This window comes from Hipposideros armiger, unplaced genomic scaffold (genome assembly GCF_001890085.2).
Source record: "Hipposideros armiger isolate ML-2016 unplaced genomic scaffold, ASM189008v1 scaffold_1264, whole genome shotgun sequence".
NCBI lineage: Eukaryota > Metazoa > Chordata > Mammalia > Chiroptera > Hipposideridae > Hipposideros > Hipposideros armiger.
This window is the reverse complement of record NW_017732614.1, coordinates 164,276-186,036: the sequence shown is the minus strand read 5'-3', so window position 1 is coordinate 186,036 and position 21,761 is coordinate 164,276. Positions and strand designations below refer to the sequence as shown.

Below are 21,761 nucleotides of genomic sequence, written 5' to 3'. Positions count from 1 at the left end.
GACTCACGGCAGCCCAGCTCCAGGTTGAGCTGTTGTTCAGCATCTTAGCTGTAGAAGGCAGTGTCACTGGCCCTCATATGTGGGATCCGAACCGGGGCCCTCTGGCGTCCCAAGCCAGCTCTTAACCAACGTGCCACTTGACCGGCCCCCAAACTTTATTTTTAATAATTAAAAAAAAATTCAATTATAGATGACAGTGTTATACAATAGTATGTTAGTTTTAGGTGTACAACATGCCCAACAGCAGCTCCCTCTAAACTTCCACATGGGGAAAGAGACATAGGCACCTCCAGACCCCTTCAGGTCTCCTCTCCCACTGAAGTGTGGTGGAGGTGGTGGGGGGTGGACCCTGAGAAGCACTGGTGACAATCACAGCCCAGAGACACAGGCTCACTAAGAGTGAGATGAGACCTTGTCATAACATTATCGTATGCTTCCCCTTCCTCCACACCTACCACTATATTACTAAAGGCTTATTTACTGAAGTTCCTTTTCCCCAATACATCATGTCCACCTTTCAAAAAAAAAATACTTGGTAAACTAAAAGGCAAACATTGCAGTTTGAAGAGATTGAACAAGCACCAGAACTAGAGTCAGTTATGGCAGGTATGTTAGAATTATCAATCCAGGAAAAGCAGACAACATGCCAGCACAGATGGATAATGTAAGCAGAAAGATGGAAAATTTAAGGAAGAAAAAGAAATGCTAGCCATCAAGAACATTGTAATAGGAATACAGAAAACCTTTGAAAGCCTCTTTGGGAGACTGCATATGACTGATGAAGAAAGAACCTCTGAGCTTGAGGATATGACAATACAAACTTCCAAAACTGAAGAGTAAAAAAATACAGAAAAACAAAAATAACAACCTAGAGCAGAATATCCAACAATTGTGGGACAATTACAAAAGACATAATATAGGCAAAATAGGAATACCAGAAAGAGAAGATAGAAAGGAACAGAAGCAATATTTAAAGCAGTAATGAGTGAAAATTTCCCCAAATATCAAACACCAAACCACAGATCCAGGAAGCCCAGGGAACACCAAGCAGGATAGATGCCAAAAAACAAAAGCAAAAGCAGAACAAAAACCTACAGCATATTTTCAAAATTCATAAAGTCAAACATAAAAAATAATTTTGAAAGAAGCCAGAACTAAAAAACATCTTACCTACAGAGGAGCAAAGATAAGAATTACATCTTACTTCTCCTAAGACACTCTGCAAGTGAGACACGAATGGAGGAAGATATTTAAAGTATTGAGATAAAACACCACCAACCTTGGGTGGGCCGAGTGGCATGGTGGTTAAGAGCTGGCTTGGGATGCCAGAGGGCCCCGTTTCGGATCCCACATATGAGGGCCAGTGACACTACCCTCTACAGCTAAGATGATGAACAACAGCTCAACCTGGATCTTGGCTGCCGTGAGTCGCCGGTGACGGCTGCAGCCCCTGTGGCAGTGGGTCGCCATGGGCTACTGTGTGTAGCCAGCAGCCAGCATGAGAGGCCAGCAGCCGCAGTGAGCGGCTGTCCAGAAGCCGGTGACTGATCTGCCTCACCCGGGAAGAGTGCAATGATGGTGCCAACTTGAGCCAGTGAAGCAATGTCCTCCACAACTAGACTGAAGAACAAAAGGACAGCAACTTGTCTGTTCCCCTTCCCCCAATTCCCCAGCGCTGTTCCCACTCCCCAATTCCCCAATTAAAAAAACAAAACAAAAAAAACACCACCAACCTAGAATTCTGTACTCTGTGAAATTATCCTTCAAAATGAAAGAGAAATAAAGACTTTCTGAAACAAAAACTGAGAGAATTTGTTGCCAGTACTTCCTTGCAAGAAATGTTTAAAGAAGTTCTTCAGGGAGAAGAAAAATGACATAGGTCAGAAACTAGGATCTACATAAAGAAAGGAAGGACATTGGAGAATAAATAACTGAAAGTAAATAAAAACTTTTATTCTTAATTGGTCTATCATATAACCATTTCTTTAAAATAATAGTAGCGATGTACTAAATTAAGTGTGTGAACTTGTTGCAACGATGTTGCTAACCTTTTTTTGATATCAGAGGGATTATTCATTATGAATTTGTACCAATTGGACAAACAGTTAACCAAGTTTACAGTTTGGAAGTGCTGTAAAGGCTGTGTGAAAAAGTTAGAGGAAAATGACCTGAACTTTTCACCAACAATTCATGGCTTTTGCATCACGACAATGCACCAGCTCACACGGCACTGTCTGTGAGGGAGTTTTTTGCTGGGAAACAAATAACTGTGTTGGAACACCCTCCCTACTCACCTGATCTGGCCCCCAATAACTTCTTTCTTTACCCAAAGATAAAGGAAATATTGAAAGGAAGACATTTTTTCTTTCTTTTTTTTTTTAAGATTTTTTGGGGAATTGGGGAAGGAGAACAGACAAGTTGCTGTCTGTTTGTTCTTTCGTCTAGTTGTGGAGGACGTTGCTTCACTGGCGCAAGTTGGCACCATCATTGTGCTCTTCCCGGGCGAGGCAGATCAGTCGCCGGCTTCTGGATAGCCGCTCATTGTGGCTGCTGGCCGCTCATGCTGGCTACTGGCTACACGTAGTAGCCCATGGCAACCCACTGCAGCGGGGGCTGCAGTCTACGCCATCGCCGGCGACTCATGGCAACCCAGCTCCAGGTTGAGCTGCTGTTCAGCATCTTAGCTGTAGAGGGCAACGTCACTGGCCCTCATATGTGGGATCCGAACCGGGGCCCTCTGGCATCCCAAGCCAGTTCTTAACCAATGTGCCACCCGGCCGGCCCAAAAGGAAGACATTTTGATGACAGGGCATCAAGGGTAATACGTCAACAGCTCTGATGGCCATTGCAGAAAGAAGTTCCAAAATTGCTTTGAAGGGTGGACTAGGCGCTGACAATGGTGCATAGCTTCCCAAGGGGAGTACTTCGAAGGTGACTATAGTGATATTCAGCCATGAGGTATGTAGCACTTTTTCTAGGATGAGGTCGCGAACTTAATTGTCTGACCTTATATATGCTTGTGTATAATTGAATAAATGGCAGCAATGATACAGGGACAGGAGGATGGGATTAGAAATATATTTCTTTTATTATAAAGTACTTGCATACCCATGAAGCACTATAGTGTTATTTGAAAGTGGTCTTGGATTAGTTGTAAATATATATTGGAAACTCAAGGGCAACCACTAAAAAGTGTTTAAAAAGAAGTATACCTCTATATTGCCAGGAAAGGAGAAAAAAAGCAAATACATAACAAGTTCAATTAAAAACACAAAAGACAAAGTGTGGAAGACAAAAATAGGAACAAAGAACAAAGGCATCAATTAGAAAACAGTAATAAATATGGCAGATATTAACTTGTATGAGCAATCACCTTAAATATCAATGATCTAAATTCACCATTTAAAAGACAGATCATCACAGTGAATAAAAACACAAGACCCAACTATGTGTTGTCCAACTATGTGTTGTCTATAAGATATACACTTTAAATATAAAGACACATATATTAAAACTAAAGGGATGAAGAAAGGTATACCATGCTAACACTAATCAAAAGAAAAGCCGGAGGAGCTATGCTAATTTCAGACAGTGCAGACATTAGAGCGAAAACTATCAGGCTTTAAAAGGACATTGCTTAATGATAAAGGGACCAATACTCCAAGAAGACATAATAATCCTTAATATACATGCACCTAACAGTGTCAGAGTGTATGAGGCAAAAACTGAACTGCAAAGAAAACTAGATGAATTCAGTATTATAATTGGAGACTTTAACACCCCTCCATCAGAAATGAACAGATCCAGCAGGAAGAAAATCAGTAAGAACATTGTTGAACTCAACAGCACCATCAATCATCTGGATATAATTGACATCTAGACTACTTTGTCCAACAACAGTAGATTACATATTCTTTTCAAGCTTTTATGGAATGTTCACCAAAATAGACCATATCTCAGGTCATAAAATATACATCAAGCTTAAAAAAATAGAAATCATACAGTGTCTGCTCTCAGACTACAAAGGAATTAAAGCAGAAATCAATAACGGGAAGATCATTGGAAAATCTTAAAATACTGGGAATTTAACAACACATTTGTAAATAATACATGGGTTGAGGAAGGAATCTCAAGATAAATAATAAAAATATTTTGAACTAAGTGACAATGAAAATGAAATATCAAACTGTGGAATGCAGTGGAAACAGTGCTTAGAGGAAATTTAAAACATTGAAAGCATATATTAGAAAAGAAATCTAAAATCAATGCTAATAATCTAAGCTTCGATTTTAGGAAACAAGAAAAAGAAGAGCAAAGTAAATCTAAAGTAAGCAGAAAAAATAAAAATTAGAGCAGAAATCAATGAAATTGAAAACAGATAGAGAAAACCAACAAAACCAAAGCTAGTTCTTTGAAAAAAATCAATAAAATTGATGAACCTCTAGCCAAGCTAACTAACATAAAAAGACAGAGGTCACAAATTTCTAATATGAGAAAGAAAAGACAAAACAGCACTACAGACCACATGGACATTAAAGGATAATAAAAGAATACTATGAACAAGTCAGTGCCCACAGATTTGATAACCTAGATGAAAAGGACCAATTCTTTGAAAGGCACAATCTGCCAAAACTCACACAGGAATAATTCGATAATCTGAATAGGCTTATATCTATTAAAGAAATGGACTCAATTAGTAACCTTCCAAAGCAGAAAGCAACAGGCTCATATAGGTTCACTGGTGAATTCTACCAAACATTTAAGGAAGAAATTATACCAGCTCTTTACAGTCTCTTTCAGAGAATAGAAACAGAGGGAATACTTCTTAAATTATTATATGAGGCCATTACCCTAATACCAAAACTAGACAAAGACATTACAGGAAAACTAGATCAATATCTCTCATGAACATAGATGCAAAAATCCTCAACAAAATATTAGCAAGTCAAATCCCACAATGTATAAAAATAATTATATACTATGGCCAAATGGGTTTTATGTCAGGTTTTCAAGGCTGGTCCAACAATCAAAAATCAGTTAATGTAATTGATCACCTTAAACAGGCTGAAGAAGGAAAAAAACTCATCATTTTATCAATAGATGCAGAAAAAGCATTCGACAAAATCCAACAACATGCGTGATAAAAACTCTCAGCAAACTAGGAATAGAGGGGCACTCCCTCAATTTAATAAAGAATGTTTATTAAAAACCTACAGCTAGTATCAGTTAATGGTAGGAAACTCAAAGTTTTCCCACTAAAATAGAATGTTTCCTTTCACAATTGTTTTTAAACATAGTACTGGAAGTCCTACCTAATGCAAAAAGACAAGAAAATGAGATAAGAGATTGGGAGAGAAGAAATAAAATTGGCTTTTTTCCTAGATGACATGATCTTCTATGGAAAAAATCTGAAATAATCGACAAAAATACTTCAACTGCTAAGCAATTATAGCAAGTTGCAGCGTACAAGGTTAATATATAAAAGTCATTCACTCTCCTATGTACAAGCAATGAACAACTGGAATTTGAAATTCAAAACTCATTACCATTTACATTAGTATCCCCGAAAATGAGATACTTAGGTATATATCTAACAAAATATGTACAAGATCTGTATGAGGAATACTACAATACTCTGATGAAAGACATCAAAAAATAACTAAATAGAGTGATAATTCATGTTCATGGATTGGAAGACTCATTCAAATGAAAAACTTCCCTGCTAAAGTCAATGTGAAGGGAATGAGAACACAAGCTACAAACTGGGAGAAAATATTTGCCAAAGAAAGATATAAAGGATTGTTATTCAAATATACAAAGAACTCTTCAATCTTTTAAAACAATAAAAAAATGAACAACCTGACTTTAAAAATGGACAAAAGACCTGAACAGACATTTCACCAAAGAAAATGTACAGATAACAACTAAGCATATGAAAAAATGTTCAACATCATATGTCATTAGGGAATTGCAAGTTAAAACAACAATGAGATTTTACTGCACACTTATTAGAATGGTCAAAGTCTAAAACACACAACCCCAAATGATGGTGAGGATGTGTAGCAACAAAAACTTCATTTATTGCTGGTGGGAATGCAAAGTGGTACAGCCACTTTGGAGGACAGTTTGTGGTTTCTTACAAAATTAAAGTTACTCTAACCATGCAACCTAGCAATTGTGTTCTTGGTATTTACCCAAAAGAGTTGAAAAGTTACGTTCACACAAAAACCTGCACACAGACATTTATAGCAGTTTTCTTCATAATTTCCCAAACTTGGTAGCAACCAAGATGCCCTTCAATAGGTGAATGGATAAATAAACTGTGGTACATCCAGACAATGGAATATTATTCAGCACTAAAAAGAAACATGCTACCAAGCCATGAAAAGACACAGAGGAACATTAAATGCATATTACTAAGTGAGATAAACAATTCTGTAAAAGCTACATACTGTGTAATTCCAATTGTATGACATTCTGGAAAAGGAGAAACTATGGCGACAGTAAAATGATTAGTGGTTTCCAGAGATGAAAAGGTAGGAAGCGGTGAATAGGCAGAGTACAGAGGATTTTTAAGGCAGTGAAACTATTCTGTAATATACAACCATGGTGGATACATGTCATTTTACATCTATCAAAACTCATAGAATGGATGTACAGCACCAAGAGTGACCCCTAATGTAAACTATGGACTTTGGGTGACAATGATGTGTCAGTGGAGGTTCATCAGCTGTAACAAATGTACCCCTCTGGTGGGAGACGTTGACAGTGGGGAAGGTGTTCGTGTGTGGACAGAAGTATATGATAGCTCTCTATATTTTGCTAAATTTTAGAGTGAACCTAAATCTGTCCCCAGAAAAACTTTATTAATTTAAAAAACGTAAAACAACCTGAAAAAAACCCTTTCATTTATAGAAAGAAAATAAACTAGGCAATAAAAGTATTTCTTCTCTTTCTTATGGGCAGCTGTAGTGTTTCAATTTAAGTCCTCTTTTGACACTTGGTTTTCTAACATGAGGTTAAGGAAAATAATTTATTCTCCTTAATTGACCCACAACTTTTATTTGCAATGAACAGTTAGTACCAGTCCTTCATAGAAAGGCAAGTGGTGGAGGGGGTAGGGGGTTTCCTGAAGGGAGCCAGTCAATGGGCACCATTCAGTTGGTTTCGTTCAGTGCCCATGGTATATCGAAGAATGTAAGCCAAATTCATGTTCCTACAGATGCCACACCTTCTCTCAGTGTTGAAGATGAGGAAGCCTTGTTTCTCCATGCTAAAGGCACTTTCCCTAAGTGCCTCCTGTCTTAGTTTAATACACATTCCTTGTTTGCCTCTATAAAAATAAGCTTACAAATAAAGTCTCTGGTTCTATAAATTATTATTATTATTAGACCTTACAAAAGTTTCTATTATTCATCCCCCTCTCTAAGATATGATCTATATACTCTGTGGTCAAGTCTTGTTATTTTTTGTAGTGTGTGTGTCTGTCTGTCTGTCTGTGTGGTTCTGGTTTGTAAAGTCTCAATTTAGTTATAATTAATATGTTTTTAGAGGATTTCTTTTTCCTGGGAATTCCTTGATTGTTACTTTGTTATGTGATGAAACATGTGTGTCAAAGCAGGATAGTGCAAATAGTGCTTTTCCACTTGCTTGTACTCTTCTGTTTTAGAAGAGCTGGTAGTAGATAACCAACTCTTATTTTGGTTTCTACAACACAGGTTGCTAGGTGACTTTAATCCCTTTCAACAAGAGGAGAATAAACAACAACAAATTCCTGTCCTCTTTAGATTTGTATATTTCACCTAGAAGCTCTAGTAAATAAAGAATGATTTAAAACATTTTCAAAAGTGTACAGTTCTATATAGACCACCTCCCACATCTCTAACATGGCATCAAATATTTTTAAAATTATGCTATTTCTTCATCATTATGATTTGCTTGTTCATAAGAAATCAGATTATAAGTTGCAATAGTTACACAGCATCTCCAGGAAACTTAATATATGATAATTCAGTGTAATATAAAAATGATAATTTTATGAAAAATATGTCAAAATTTTGTTATTAAAATATTTGGATTTCTCACTCATTTGTATAAGTCTGTACTCTTAAGTGTGATTGAATTTACAGCTTTTTATACTAAATGTCTTCCTTATTTAGGAAGAAATATATTTCAGTTCTGCCACTCTGGTCATTACTTGAAGATTTAACTGCATATTTTTATTTTTAATTATGAAATTGTCATAAAATAGTCTATATAATTTTCACATTTAGTTTTGATAAGTAAAAAAGTCTTTTGTACACTTGAAACCTATGTAACTTTACTATCCATTGTTACCCCAATAAACCTTAATTAAAAAAAAAAAAAAAAGAAAAGAACTATGAACCATGACAGGATACAGGCCGTAAGAGTGCATAAATGGTGGCTATTGTCAATTAATGAAAATGTTAGTGAAACAAAATCTTTTGTCTTTATTGTTTTGTTTCTTCCATCAAATTTTCCCCGTGATGTTGCTTTCTAGCTACTGCCAAAGCTAATAGTTGCATTTTCTCCAGTAACAAGTGGTAGATTTGCAAAGACTTTTAACAATTGCTTAATGCCCTTTTTTATCCCTTATTTAAGAATCATACAAACAACCAGAGCTGATATGCAGCAAGTGTACATGAGTGTGGCTATGCTGATGGTGACTGAAAGATTTCCAAGGTAGCCTGAGAATTCTGCTGTCCTCAGCCACTGTGGTTCTCTCCTCATGATTCCCTGGACCTCCCCACAACCCTGCAACTATAATAGTTACACATGGCCTGTAGGCTGCCTCTAGGACCCTCCTCTAGCACTGTGACATGCCAGCTGTTAATATTTTGATTATCACTTGTGTATGGCAAGAGAATCATCATTTATTTGTCTTAACTTGATGTTTACTAAACTTTTTTTTATTACAGTTTATTGGGGTGACAATTATTAGTAAAGTTACATAGGCTTCAGGTGTACAATTCTGTAATACATCATCTATATGTCATGTTGTGTGTTCACCACCCAGAGATGTAAATTGTTTAAGAATACCTTGACATTTTATGTCATCTTAATGACTCTTCCAATTTTGCAAAATGCATAATTTGGTTTTAACAATCCAGGTAAACATGATTCTGTAGTTTTCCTATATGTTCTAAAAACTTTTCAGTAGTATAATATCCCATTTTAAGGAAGAAGCTAAAATTATAATCTTTGGGAAACAGGTGGAGTTTTCCTCTTTTTTCCCTTTACCTTTTTATTGGAAATAAGATTTGATGAAACTTCCTTGTTTAAATTTTTTAGAACACAAAATGCAGACAGTATTATAACTGAAGTAATGTTGCCTTTAAAAATAGTAATAAGTCAAATGTTGGCAGTTTTATATGTGGTATAAAATTTCATTTTATACATCATTTGCCATCTCATCAAACATTAGAATTTCGCTTATTGATCCTTTGGTGTTTGTATCGATGTTATTAATGCAGTGGCTTTAAACCTTCATTCATATAGCTCATATGACTTACAGCATCCTTGCATGAAGATATTCTTTGGGTTTTTGAATAATTTATGTATAATTAATTGATTCAAAAATATATTCTTTTACTTCCCATCTGTCTTAAAGAAATGGGAAGATGGGGTTAATATACACCTAATAATTTTCCTAAAGGGTAGGGAAAGTGATCTCATTCTTTAAATATCTAGGTTAATGTTATAGATTTGAAGCTTTAAAAAGCACTTACAGTCCACCAAGTTATCGATCCTCAATCTATTGCTGTTATAAGTGGATGTTATAATATAAATGGATGTAACTAGCAATCCAATCTAAATGAACAATGGTAATAACATCATTGCTCTGAAAAACCCATTATATCACTTATAATATGAAATTACCAAATCTAAAAGAATAGAATATACATTATAAAAATTTCTTTGGAATCAATAATGAGCATTGTGATTATCAGTTACAGTTACATATTACAATTTAATGATTATTCATTATAAAGTCTTTTTTTGTTTGTTTTTATATTGGGGAACAGCCATGGTAATTGGTTACACATCGCTTTCATGCTACAATGGCATAGTTGACTCTTTTTTTTTTTTTTAAAGATTTTTATTGGGTAATTGTGGGGATGGGAACAGTGCTGGGGAATTGGGGGAAGGGGAACAGACAAGTTGCTGTCGTTTTGTTCTTCAGTCTAGTTGTGGAGGACGTTGCTTCACTAGCCCAAGTTGGCACCATCATTGCGCTCTTCCCTGGCGAGGCAGATCAGTCGCTGGCTTCTGGACGGCCGCTCACTGCGGCTGCTGGCCGCTCACGCTGGCTGCTGGCCGCTCACGCTGGCTGCTGGCTACATACGGTAGCCCATGGCAACCCACTGCCACAGGGACTGCAGCCTACGCCGTTGCCAGCGACTCACAGGCAGCCCAGTTCCAGGTTGAGCTGTTGTTCAGCATCTTAGCTGTAGAGGGCAGTGTCACTGGCCCTCATATGTGGGATCCGAACCGGGGCCCTCTGGCATCCCAAGCGAATTCTTAACCATCGCGCCACTCGGCCGGCCCAGTTGACTCTTTTTTTAAGGAGGGCATAGCTCACAGTGGCCCATGCGGGGATCGAACTAGCAACCTTGGTGTTATTGGCACCATGCTCTAACCAACTGAACTAACCGGTCACCCCCTATAAAGTTTTAATATTATATAAATGTATTTAAATTGGGATAATTCTACCAATATAATTTTGCTCATGTTTTTACATTTTATTCATTTGTACAGTATCTCTTTTTCTTATATATATATATTTGTTCCATCTGCATCAAATTGAACACTAAGTCACAGAATCATAAATCCTTAAACATGGTTTGGAACAGAGATGATACAATTTAACATTTTATAGACTTCTCTCATCTTCAGTTTCCTTAAGTGATTGGTTCAAGATCATGAAGTTATGGAGAGTTAGTGCCAGAGTTAGAACCCGAGATGGATTTATAGTTTGGTTATCTCTTTTACTTGTCTGCTGCCTTCGTTTGCTTATGGGATTATGAGAGTTCTGGTAGAGAAGTTTCTTTTGAGATTCAGTTCAAAACGCAGCTCCCAGTAGAATAATTGTCCTGCAGTCAACCATATAAAGACAATCGCCAGTACCTAAAGTTCCTTGTGGAGAAAAAGGGAATGACAGATGAACCATTAAAATCGGTGCACACTTTTTACCCCTTTCCTCTCTGCCATTACATGGAATTTCTAGAGAAGGTCCCCAAAATGCTTGGATGTTAGGAATGGCAAATCTAGAGAATTGTGGAAAATTATGTTTCCTGTTGTAGTGGATGAAAAATAAACCATGTTCTCTACCGGCTTTTCAGAGTGAAGATATTGGGCACAGCTCCGTTGGTTTATAATAGCCCAGTCTCTGATCAAAGAGGCCAAATATTAGCAAGTGTCAGAGTGTCATAGAAATATTTGTGTTTCAGGTGCAAGAATTTATATATGCTTTTTCTGCTGGATTTACTCAATGTTTTTTCTTCTAATGTGGCATTTCAATCTTGATTTTTTAAAAATACCTATTTCCTCATAACTTTTTGTTGTTTGTTTTTGGAAGCTATGTGAGTTGATCTGATAACCTACAAATAATGTTGTGAATTCATATGTGGACCTCTCCATTTCTGTGTTTAGTTCTTAAATAATTTCTTTGTACAATGGAAATACTAGGCCAAACAGTTTATAACTGCTGCCTAATGTCTCAGCTTTGTTTGGCAATTTTAGTTCTATAAAGACTGTTGATTAGAAACAATCTTGTTTGGTGTATATTTGTTTTCATCTTAGTGGAATTTGTTCTGTAAACGCTTACTGAATTTTTCCTTGGAGTCACCCCTTTATGTTAGGAAGTGCAGGGAGTAAATACACATGAGCACTTCCTTTAGTTTTCTTCTTAGAACTTTAACTACTGTAGTGATTTTTTTAAAAAGCATTAATGGAACAGCCATTGCTGCCAAATAGCTGACATTCTGAAATAGTGCTTCCCTTTGGGAACCATACAGTTGGGATTATTTACTTGCAGAAGGATGGTGTATGTGTGTGTGTGTGTGTGAGAGAGAGGGAGAGGGAGAGGGAGAGGGAGAGGGAGAGGGAGAGGAGGAAAGAGAAGGGGGAGGAAAACTTTTATGGGCTTATCCTGCTGAGGTCAGTAACCTGCTGTTCAGTGAACTTCACTCTGACCCCATTTGAAGTTGGAGGATGATCATATTTGGGGATGCAGCCGAGACAGCATTACAACAGAAGGAAACACCTATTGCTTGGAAGCTTTGAAGAGACAGGGGAGAGGAAGGACTAGATCCAGTAGGATAACAGTCTCCTATTTGTAATGGAAGTATTTAACGACTTTTGATCATTGATGGAGCCATATGTTGAAAGGACAATGTATTTAAGGCCCCAAGGAAAGATTTCTACACATGATGTGTAGCTTGTATTGATACATACATGTGTATAGATGGAGTCACTGGTTAGTAGAGAAAAGTTGCATTTACTTTTTGAGAGAAAATATTTGCTTCTAGGTTTTGAAATATAGAATAACTTACCTTTCACCAAAACAAAGTGTTTTCTTCATTGAACCTTCTAGAAGCCTGTGGAGGCTGTGAGTCGTGGTGGATAAGAACTCAGGCTGTGGAAGCCTGCCCCCTACAAAGTGTGTGCTGAGAGACATGACCAATAGTATTTAGAAGATTACATGACTAAGACACATTCAGTAAACCTTAGCCATCTTTATTTTTATTATTTTTAAATCTACATCCTGAAAAATATTGCACAAAGTAGATATTATCATTTTAAAACAGTGAATAGTTGATGAAGACAAAATATACCAGAATAGGTTTCAATTTAGGGAAACAAAGAACAAAATCTGTCTTGGAACCACTTTATCCTCAGAAAGACTGAAACTTTGATGGTGAGGTTTGTTTTATTCAATTAAAAATGTAGATATGTGTGTGGGAGTGAGAGTGTTTAAATGTTATCATAGGCTTTCATTCTTAGGTCTTCTCTCTCTCTCTCTCTCTCTCTCTCTCTCTCTCTTTCTCTCTCTCTGGCGGTTAACCTGTTTTCAGTAACTACCCTTCATGTTTATTCTGTTTTACCTTCTAAGTGATTTTTTTCCCTTATTATCTAAGTGTATCAGGTCAGAGGGAAAACTCAATGTGTAAGTTGACTGACAGTATTTTTCATTTTCTTTGAGACTATTTCCCATAGCATCCTAAATAGAATCATTAAGCTTCTCTTTCAAAGCAGGTACCCAAGCATGTGAGTCATCACTGTACTGATTCCTGAATGTTATCACACTGGACACTTTCCAAAACTGAACAAAGCCAGGCTTGTTGACCACTGAGGAACTGTGTTCTAACAAGAGACCTGTGCTCTCTTACAGGTGTACATTCTCTTTGCTGAGATGGCCTCTTTGTAGAAGGGGGTTGTTGGAGGCATAGAAAACTGGAATTCCACATTTCTCCTTGATAGTTTGCCAGCTTGGTTTTCAGCCAACCAGATAACTGCTTGTAGTGACACTCATTTCTCTAGGACTCCAGGTCCTGTGCCAGCCCTTGGAGGGCAGTCTCACTGAGACTGCTCACACCATCCTGCGCCAAAGGCACTGCTGTCCTGAATGCCTCAATGTGCGGATAAGAATCTAATACCAACTCAAGGGACTTAACAGCTAAAGTTCCAATAAAACTCTGAGTGTAAAGAATGTTCGTTTTACTATTTAAGTTGTTTTACTATTCTAAACAGAAAACAAGAAGGCAAGTGTATGGTTCTGTTACTCTGCTTCCTCAACGTTTACGGTCTATAAGTTAGTTGCTAAACCCAGCCTTAGGGACTAAACGTATACCGATGATCTTCTAGTCTCACCAAAGCTGCTTTGACCCTTTCTAAAAATAGGAGATTTTTCATTGTCTCCAATGCCGACCTCCTGAACTTCATCTGCCTGATAATTCTTTATATGGAATATATAGCTTTCTCAAATGTATCACATCAATAATTTATTTTGTCATTTCAGATCCTTTCTAGAATTACCTATTTCTCTGATTAATACCATCCTTCTTCTAAGCTACCAAACTCAAATCTTTATTACTAAATTGAGTCTTTTTTCTCCCTACCTCTAGAATGTTACTAAAATCCACTCATTTCTCAATCAGTAATATTTCCCTGCTTGATCATTTTATTTCATTTCCTCTGCCACCCTTTTGTTCTGACTCCTATCACTTTACGCCTGAACTACTACAAGAAACCAATATCTTGCATGAAAGAAGTCATAACACTTCAATCTTCTACTACTTCACACTCATTAGGATGGCTAGAATAAAAAAGACAGACAATAATAAGTGTTGATGAGGATGTGGAAAAATTAAAGCACTCCTACATTACTGATGGGACTGTAAAATAGTATAGCTATTTTGCCAAACAGTTTGGCAGTTCCTCAAAAGGTTAAACATAGAATTACCATATGACGCAGCAATTCTACTCCTAGGAATTCCACTCCCAAGAGAATTGAAAACATATGCTCACATAAAAACTTGTAAGTAATGAATACCCGTGTTCAAAGCAGCATTAGTCACAAGAGCCTAAAGGTGGAAGCAACTGAAGTGTTGCTCATCAGCAAATGAATGGATAAACAAAATATAGTATATACTCTGTTTTTTTGGTTTTTTTTAAAGATTTTATTGGGGAATTGGGGGGATGGGAACAGCGCTGAGGAATCGGGGGAAGGGGAATAGACAAGTTGCTGTTGTTTTTGTTCTTCAATCTAGTTGTGAAGGATGTTGCTTCACTGGCCCAAGCTGGCACCATCATTGTGCTCTTCCCGGGCGAGGCGGATCAGTCGTGGAGCAGCTGCTGGCTGCTCACGCTGGCTGCCAGCTACACATGGTAGCTTATGGCAGCCCACTGTAGCAGGGAACTGCAGCCTATGCCGTCGCTGGTGACCCACGGCAGCCCAGCCCCAGGTCGAGCTGCCATTCACCATCTTAGCTGAGAGGGCAGTGTCACTGGCCCTCATATGTGGGATCCGAACCGGGGCCCTCTGGCGTCCCAAGCCAGTTCTTAACCAACACGCCACTTGGCAAGCCCAGTATATACTCTTAATGGAATATGATTCAGCCTTAAAAAGGAAGGAAATTGTGATACATGCTACAACATGTATGAATGTTGAAAACGTTATGCTTAATAAAATAGCCAATCACAAAAGGACAAATATTGGATGATTCTGCCCATATAAGGCACATAGAATAGTCAAATTCATAGAGACAAAAAGTAAAATTGTCTTCACCAGGAGCTTGGGGGACGGGAAAATGGCAAGTTACTGTTTAATGGGTACAGAGTTTCAGTTTGAGAAAATTTCTGGAGATAGATGGTGGTGATGTGAATGTACTTAATGCCATAGAACCGTACACTTAAAATAGTGTTAGGATGGTAAATTTTATGTCATTTATATTTTACCACAATAAAAAATATTTATAAATGATTGTCAATGGCTGCATCATTTGTAATAGCCAAAAAAATAGAAGTAACTCAAATACCCTTCATCAAGTGTGATGCAGCTATATAGTGGAATGTCACTCAGCCATAAAAATGAATGAAGTACTAATACACACTAGAATGTAAATGAACCTTGAAAATATTATGCTAAGTAAAAAAAAAAAAACAGACACAAAAAGCCAAATTTTACATGATTGCATTTGTTTGAAATACCCAGACTAGGCAAGACCATAGCGACAGGAAGTCCATTAGCTGGAGGAGGTGATGAATGAGAACTGACTTCTGATGGGGACTGGGTTTATTTGGGGGGCAATGAAGTTGTTTTGGAACTAGACAGTGGTAATAACGGCACACCTTTTTGAATACACTAAAAACCACTGAATGGTATGTTTCAAAAGGATGAATTTCATGGTATGTGAATCAGATCTCTATTTTTTAAGACCCTAAATCTTTACCGATGACTTATATGGTGCTATGTTTCTACAGAAACAGCGTGCTCCAGTCTCCGCTTACTATTTTCTAGCCATATAACTTTGAGAAACTTAAGTGACCTCTCTTCTTACTCTGTAAAATAGGGGTAAAAATAACTACCTCACCAGCTGTTTGTGTTAACTGAGCTAACATCTGTAGTGCATTCAGCACAGTGTCTGGCATTTACTGAGAACCCAATAAGTTTACTGAGACCCCTTGGGACACCAGCCTTCAACAGCTTCCAGTACTATTCCAGATACTATTTCCAGGTATTCAGGAAAATGGCCCACCTCCTTTAGCCATTTTACCAATAGTCGTTATGTTCTGCCTGTCCAAATTCTTCTAGTGCTCCTTTATAGAGATCCTTCACTCAGAATGGGCTTTTTCGTTTCCCTCAGCTTGCTATATATATATATTCTTGCGGCTCTGCCTGCCTGAAAACAATGCTCTCTTCTGTTACTCTTTCTCTGAATTTCACCCTGCCCTTAGAGCTCAGTGGACTTGCCTCATGCATTAAACTTTCTCCTTTATTTCATGGATGTTTATCTCTGCTTTTGGTAGCACCCAAGATTTTCACTACATCTTTGACCAAATGAAGACTTTCTTTGGTGATATTTTTAAAGTATGTGTCTTATCAGGTGATCTTTTTCAAATACATGTCCAATCTGTCTAGCTAAATTAAAGCCCCTGAGAACAGGGGCCACATGTTACAATTCTTTTCCTTTTGCAAAGCACTTAGCACACTCACTTGATGTGGTACATGTAGTATCCGGAATAAGCATTTGCTATTTATGAATTAAGTTAGTGCTACCTCTCAAGTACAAGGGCTTAAATGAATGATTCTCAATCCTGGCTGCACCTTAGAATCACCTGAGGACTAAAGCTTCATGTCAGCCCAACAAATCAGATTTTCTGAGCCAGGGGCCTCAGCTTCACAAACAGGTGATACTGTTACAACCAAGGCTGAGAGCCATTGGCATCAGCAGACGAAGGAAGATAAGCCAGTGGATCCCAAACCGGAATGATTCTCACAATCCAGACTTGGGGAGCACTGATGCAGGCAGAGATGCGCTGGGCATTGCAGAGGGCTCTGCAAATACTAGACCATGCATCTGTGAGTTTCACTGCTTTGCCAAAGATCCTTGAACCCTAATTTTACTTTTAACAGCCAACAGTGTCATGGAAATAGCCAATTATGAGCATCTTAAACCTTTTAAACTCTACATAGTAGCGTTCATGCCACATGTGCATACCTTGTTCTTTTTTGCTTACTTAAACGCATTCAAACTCTGTGTCTTTCCCAGGCTGGCCAACATTCAGCAGCGGACCCTCTCACGACTGTTCACTCGCCCATGCTCCTTGAGTTATGCTTGGAAGCAGGAGATGAGCTCAGCAGCAGCCAGCAGGCCATGATCCAGGAGGAGCAGTGAGGGGCAGAGCTGCTGGTAAGACTGTGCGGACAGCTGGGGCTGGGATGCGAGAAGTCAAAGTTTATTACCAATTTAATGGCCAATGTCTCTTCCAACCTTCAACTCTAATTTATTCTCTACTCTCTCAAGTATCTTTATTATCTATGCTTTGGACACATGGCTTAGATTTTAAGATCTACGAATCCCTTAAAATTGTGTGCTGATGTTTATGTATATAATTTTTGGGGGGGGTTAGGGGGGAAAGATTTTCATCAGATTCTTAATGCCTGTGAATTTAAAAGAGAGAGATATGAGTAAGAACCATTCAGAAAATATAGCATAAGCATGGAGGAATGTGATAGCTATAATCATTTGTCATAGTATTTATCCTGTCCATTTTACCACACTTACAGCCACTTTGTCTCAATCTTGTTGAGGACCGAAAAAGTGATTTTTGTGGTTATTTGCTGAACTGAAAAGTGAGCACCTATTGAACCTAGGCAGCCAGGTTTCATGACTCCACAGAACTAATGGAGAACTAAAGTGTAGAATAACAGAACTCAGAAGAACCTATGTGATTTTTCACATGATTTTCCTGAAAAGACAAATAGAGGTACTCACAGAGAGGAAGGCACCAAATACTTTTTACATCATGTTCTTACATTTGATGTTAAAAAATCAGTTTGTTCTGAATGCCACTGACCTCCTAACAAATGTTCCAACCTAAGGATATTTACCAGATCATTATCACTGATGTGAATTATAGAAGTAGGGAACTGATGCATTTCTTTTTTCCCCAAAATATTTAAGACAAAGATTACAATGAATTCTATATATAGCTTTGTCTGTATTATATGCCAGTGAAAATTATGGGGGCCTTGTAAGAAAGAAAGTGGAGGTTAGGTAGAGAAAAGGAAGAATGAGTCTATTTCTTTCCTTGTATAATTCCTTTAGCAGGTAATGCAGCTTTGGTTTCCCTGAATTTTGTTTATGCATTCAGCATTACAAATCTTCTAAAAAGCCTGTGTGGCTGTAATCTCTGCCCTCACTCCAGATGCCTGAGGATATAAGTATGTACTCTGCCACTTGATACTTCTTAGAGGCTGACCTGGAGCTCAGAAACCCTTTCCAGTGTGTCCTCAGTTAAACTCCCATGATTCCTGGATGTTGCCAATTTCGAGACATGGGCAAGTGTGTCTGCCTAGATTACCTCTCTGCCCTGAGAATTTTAAGTCACTCTGTAAGGGAAAGAGAGCTCAGCACTGTAGTAACTCTCAGAATGAAAATTTTCCCCTTGCATGTAAATGTTTTTAGAGTAATCATTGTCACTGAAAATAGACTTCCTCTTTCCCCTCTCATGCTGGAAAATCTTAGGTAATTATGAATAAAGCATTCTTTGCTTTCCCCTCCTCCTTTAGTGGATGCTTTGTCGCTCACTGTGAGGACTGTGGCCACTCATTCTGTACTTGGCCTTAACATGAGAACCGATACAAACTTTTTAAATGGAATTTTTATCTCTGTAGTGAAAGTCATAAGATTTTCTCTTTTTGCAGGTTAAGGTTGGGTACGTAAGAAAGTGCAAAAGTTTAGGGAAAAGTGTAAGATAAATTACTTGCTAGAAAAAAGGACAGGATATTAAAATACTAGCTGTTTGTAAAAAAAAAAGAAAAAAGATTTTACAAGTAACTCCTAGAGGAGTTCTTCCCTTATATCCACCCCCCCAAAAAAAAAGTTGCATTTTTTTTTTTTTTACAGTTGGATAAGCTCAGTCTAGGACTTATTTTCAGTAGCAAGTAAGACTAAGGCTTATTTTTAGTAACATGTATTAGCTGTGTGTTCTTGGGAAAGTTATTTAACCTCGTTAAGCCTTGTTTTATTTGGCAAGAAGGAAAATAGGTCATAGTTAATAGTAATGGGATCATATATTATGATGGGATAATTTGTGTATGGCCGGGCACATAGTAAGGTCTCAATCATATATTGGCATTTGTTTGTTATCAATTACTATTATTAGTGTTGCTGTCAGATTTTTAATAGTGAATTCAATCAAAAAGTATTTCTTGAGCATCTATTAAATACCAGGGACTCCTTAGGAACTGGGATACACTAATGAACAAAACAGACAAAAATCTCTCTCCTCTTTTAGCTTAGAATCTAGAGTGGGAGACAAACAAACACAAGTAAATAAAAATGTATAGGCTGGCCGAGTGGCTCAATTGGTTAAGAGTGCGAGCTCTGAGCAACAGGGTCACCGGTTCGATTCCCACATGGGCCAGTGAGCTGTGCCTGAGCTGAGCTCCAACAGGTGGCAGGATGGCTCAGCTGGGAGAGCACGTGCTCCTAGCAACAAGGTTGCCAGTTCGACTCCCACATGGGATGGTGGGCTACACCTACCCGCAACTAAGAATGAACACGGCACCTTGAGCTGAGCGGCTCCGAGCTGCTGATGGGCAGCTGGATGGCGGCTGGACTTGGAGCTGAGCTAGCTGCGCCCTCCACAACTAAGACTGAAGGACAACAACTTGGCTGTTCTCCTCCCCAATTCCCCAACACTGTTCCCCTTCTCCAATTCCCCAATAAAAATCTTAAAATAAAATGTATAGTATGTTCAATACAAAGAATTGCTAAGTTAAAAATTTAAAGTAGAAAAAGGAAATTGGGGGCATGTTGTGCTAGTAACTGAAGATGGAATAGTCAAGAAAGACCTCACGAGATGAGTAAAAATGTGAAAAAGGAATATAAACATAACCATAGAGTTACATGGGGGAAGAGCAGTCCAGGGAAAGGAGAAAAGCCTCAAAGCCCTAGAGCAGCGAAAGGTTTTCCAGGGCGAGTCAAAGAGCATCAGAGCATTTTATGCAACTGAATCATATGCCACCAATAAACATTTGCTCATGTACCCAAGTAAGTGATACAGATAATAACTTTGGAAGTTCAAGGAATGGCAAGGTTCTTCTAGATGAAGACAGAGAAGATTTCACAATGGGAAGTGGCAGGTCGTGGCTTGAATCTTGAAGGATAGAAAGAATGTAGATAGTTGGTAAAAGGGTACAAACTTTCATATAAGATGAATAAGGTCTGAAGATCTAATGGATATCATGGTGACTATAATTAGTAACAACAGTGTATTGTATAATTGCAATTTGCCAAGAGAGTGGAATTTAAATGTTTTCACCCCTCCCCCCGCCAATGTGAGGTGATGAATGTGTTAACTTGTTGGGGGAAATTCTTTCACAGTGTGTGTGTGTGTGTGTGTGTGTGTGTATGTGTGTGTGTAATATAAAGTCATTATATTGTACACTTTACATATCTTACATTTTTGTCATTTATACCTCAGTGAAGCTGAAAAGAACACCTTGAATGAAAAACTTCTAAATAAAGTTATTTTTATACATGTCACAATCACATAGCCCTCATACTGTCTGCCATAAAACACACACACACACACATGCATACACACATGTGCACGCACACACACACACATGCACATGCACACGCACACACGAATGACATCCCAGTAGAGAGAAGTGGAGAAAAAACAGCATGAGAGGGAGTGAAATAAAGATGTTGGCTCTGAGGGCAGGCATCCACTAGGCACAGGGTCAGGGGGTGGGGGCAAAGGCGACCTTGTGTCAAGTCGCTGAGCAGAGGCAGAGAAGATGGAAAAGCAGGCGAGGCCAAATCTTATGAAACCATAAGGCCAGGCTAAAGATTATTACATGCTATCCAACCAATATTCAGGAACAATTGAAGCAGGTAAGTAACAAGGTGAATTCAGGTCTTCAATAATATTATTGTTTTGACAAGTTTAGGAGAGTAGGGAGATGGAGGAAGCAGTTGGAGTGATTTAGGAGTGCAATTGAGAACATGGACTTTGATAATAGAGATAAGACTGAAAAAGGAAGATAGATTTGATATCTAATAAGGAAAAATCATAAGGATTTAATCACTAATTGCACATAGGAGATAAAGGAGAGGATTCAGAGCTTCTCTTCAACTTTTAAAATGACCAATTAAGTGATGGCGTTAAAGGAAATAGGGAAGTTAGGATACCCAGAGGTATCCTGGGTCATGCCATTAGCTATTGGCAGAAACTGGCCTCAGGTCTCCATATTGAGAACGCCCCTCCCCCCACTCTCCATGCTCTGTAAGAAACATTAGTGGCTTGCTTGTGTAGAATAGGGTTAGAAGGTTTGCATTTGACCATTAGTACTGTCTTGTAGCTATTCTTCTAATTAATGTGGACATTTTCACCCTCTTGCCTGAAACACATCTAACTTGTTTAGAAAGAGTCAAGCAAGCATAGAAAGACTAGAAGAGGGTCATTGCCTGGGTATACTTAGATTCGCCAACCTACTCATT

At 38.1% G+C, this 21,761-nt stretch overlaps 1 protein-coding gene across 4 annotated transcripts in view; it reads left to right on the top strand.

Annotated features, from left to right (window-relative positions):
• The window catches only part of TET2 (tet methylcytosine dioxygenase 2), a 125,721-nt gene that overhangs the window by 32,149 nt on the left and 71,811 nt on the right, over positions 1–21,761 (top strand). For all 4 annotated transcript variants that reach the window (XR_002122811.1, XM_019633238.1, XM_019633239.1 and 1 more), the window contains exon 2: positions 17,295–17,435. The gene's annotated coding sequence lies outside the window, so the exon portion shown is untranslated. The remainder of the gene's footprint in view (positions 1–17,294; positions 17,436–21,761) is intronic.